We start from the raw sequence: 2,673 nt of genomic DNA on the forward strand, positions 1-2,673 counted from the left end.
ATTTGGTATATCATTCAAACCAACATATCAGCAAACTAAACTTCAAATTTCATCAGAAATTTAACTGTTCAACAGATTAAAGCAAGTAAATTGTTCCATAATTAAAATATTACAACCAAATTGAAATTAAAATCCAAAAAAATAATTTAAAAGTCCTAATTAAAACTAATCAGCAAAATAGAACACAAATCACTCCAAGTCTTTAGGTATGCCCAGGTGAGTCTTGAGTCGGTTCACCTCACGATCAAGATCATCAAACCTGTCAAGAATACCAGAAAACAAGGACTCATGCCTCCTAGACATCTCCATCACTGCATCAAGCTTATTTATTATGATTTGCTCAAAAGGTGAGAATGGTTTAAGCTCCGCTTCTTGTTCCCTGTCAGGCTCAACTTCAACCTGTGGTGGCTGATCTTCATCATGTGATGGAATGCCATCTTCATCTGTCGCTGGTTCAGGGGTTGGAGGTACATCTCCCTTGAAGACCCACTTATCTTCCTGTTTGAGCATCCCCATGTGATGCAAGGAAGATTTTTCAATCTTATTAGAAGCATGGAGAATTATTTTCTTCTCCCCTGTTAGGTCTACCCCTGCATTCTCAAAATTTTTTAACAGCAACAGAGCATACAGAATCGGACCATCCTCTTTCCGTCTTGCCTTCCAAATACAATCATTAACAACTGATACCCAATCAGTCTTGATTTTCTTCTTAATCACATGCATCAGTAAAATGTCATCCCTTTATATTTGGGCATGGTTATCCAAATGGGGTTTTAACATCCAAGCAATTATAAAGGAAATTAAACGAGAATTTTTCTTCATACCTCCCGCTAGAAATTTGTTGTAGTTGGTGGTCTTAGGATTCCTCTGACAATCCTGGAAGGTCGTCATCTCCTCGAAATCACCAAAATTGAAGGGTTGAGGGTTTTCACCCCCAGTGCCTCTCAGCCCGACAACCGCCTTCAATGTTGGCCCGTCAAGCTTAATCAGCTTTCCCTTCACCACTGATTGCATAATACCCTCATTGCTTATTGCAAAGCAAAGAAATAGCCTGATCAGTTCAGGGTAATAGGGTCCCTCCATTTCCAAAAACTTCCCAAGTTCTTGGTGCTCCAACAGGGTTGGGAAACTAAAGCCTTCATTTTTGAACCAATCCAGCTAAAGGGTCTTGGGAGGAATAATTCTCTGCCCCGCATACCACTCGAAATAGTACTCCTGGGTCTTCTCATCGGCGAACCATTTGGAAATAAGTTGCCCTGAGGGCAGAGGGCGCTTGCTCCCCTTCACTTCAAGATTCTTGGGTCTCTTGGAAGAAGAAGCCATGAATGGGTCTTGGTGGAGAAGAGAAGAAATGAGAGAGTTGAGAAGGTTAGGGTTTGAGGGTTTGAAAGAATGTGAGAAAGTGAGAAAAAGAGAGGTTGAGAGAGAGGTTATGCCCTAGCACGTTCTGAGTGGGAGAAGTTTTCTAACTGAAGAGTTATGGGAGGTTTAAGGGTTTGGCGCGCATATAACCGTTCAAATGCTTCAGAAATGTCAAAAGTCGCCTGGATAATCGGTTATTTATACAAATAATCGATTATTTGTATCAGTAAAACCCTTTAAAGACGCTATCTGCTATGAATAATCGATTATTTTTGGAATAATCGATTATTCCAGAGAGTATTTTTTCCTAACTTTGCCCAGATAATCGATTATTTTCAAGATAATCGATTATTCCAGAGGCCTTTCAAATTCCTCTTCCCAGATAATCGATTATTCCAGAGACTCTTGAATTTTTACATACCAGATAATCGATTATTGCCCAAATAATCGATTATTACAGAGGCTCTTGGAATTCTTCATCTCCCAGATAATCGATTATTACCCAAATAATCGATTATTATTATGGGTTCACTTAAAATAATCGATTATATTTTAAGATAATCGATTATTCCAGAGAAGTTTTGTTTCTCATAATTTTAAGCTTTCAAATTACTCTAAGTCTAATTTGTTCCTAGAATATTCTCTCCTATGCATCAATGCATCATACTTGCTCCAAACAATCATACAAACATTCTCAGATCATAGACAACTCAAACATGATTCATTGATTATGCCTAGTTCAATTCTTAATTGGTTAAATCTTTCCCTTGGTAGAGGTTTTGTAAATATGTCAGCCAATTGCTTACTAGTCTCTACAAACTCTACAACACAATCATTCCTTTGAACATGATCTCTCAAAAAGTGGTGTCTTATCTCAATATGTTTCGTCCTAGAGTGCAAAATTGGGTTTTTGGTCAAATTTATTGCACTTGTGTTGTCACATCTTAAAGGTATTTTATTTAGCTCAGCTCCATAATCTCTTAATTGTTGCTTCATCCAAAGAATTTGAGCACAACAACTTCCAGCAGCTATATACTCAGCCTCGGCCGTACTTAAAGCAATACAAGCTTGCTTTTTGCTATGCCACGAGACAAGTGCACTACCTAGTAGGTGACAAGTTCCACTTGTACTTTTTCTATCTAGTTTACACCCAACATAGTCTGAATCTGAGTAACCTATCAGACTTAGTGAGACTCCCTTTGGATACCACAAACCTACATTGATTGTACCTTTCAAATATTTAAGAATTCTCTTTACACTCTTCATGTGAGATTCTTTTGGATTAGCCTGAAATCTTGCACATAGGTACAC

Source organism: Cajanus cajan, chromosome 2 (assembly GCF_000230855.2).
Source record: "Cajanus cajan strain Asha chromosome 2, NIPB_CcT2T_4, whole genome shotgun sequence".
NCBI classification, from domain to species: domain Eukaryota; kingdom Viridiplantae; phylum Streptophyta; class Magnoliopsida; order Fabales; family Fabaceae; genus Cajanus; species Cajanus cajan.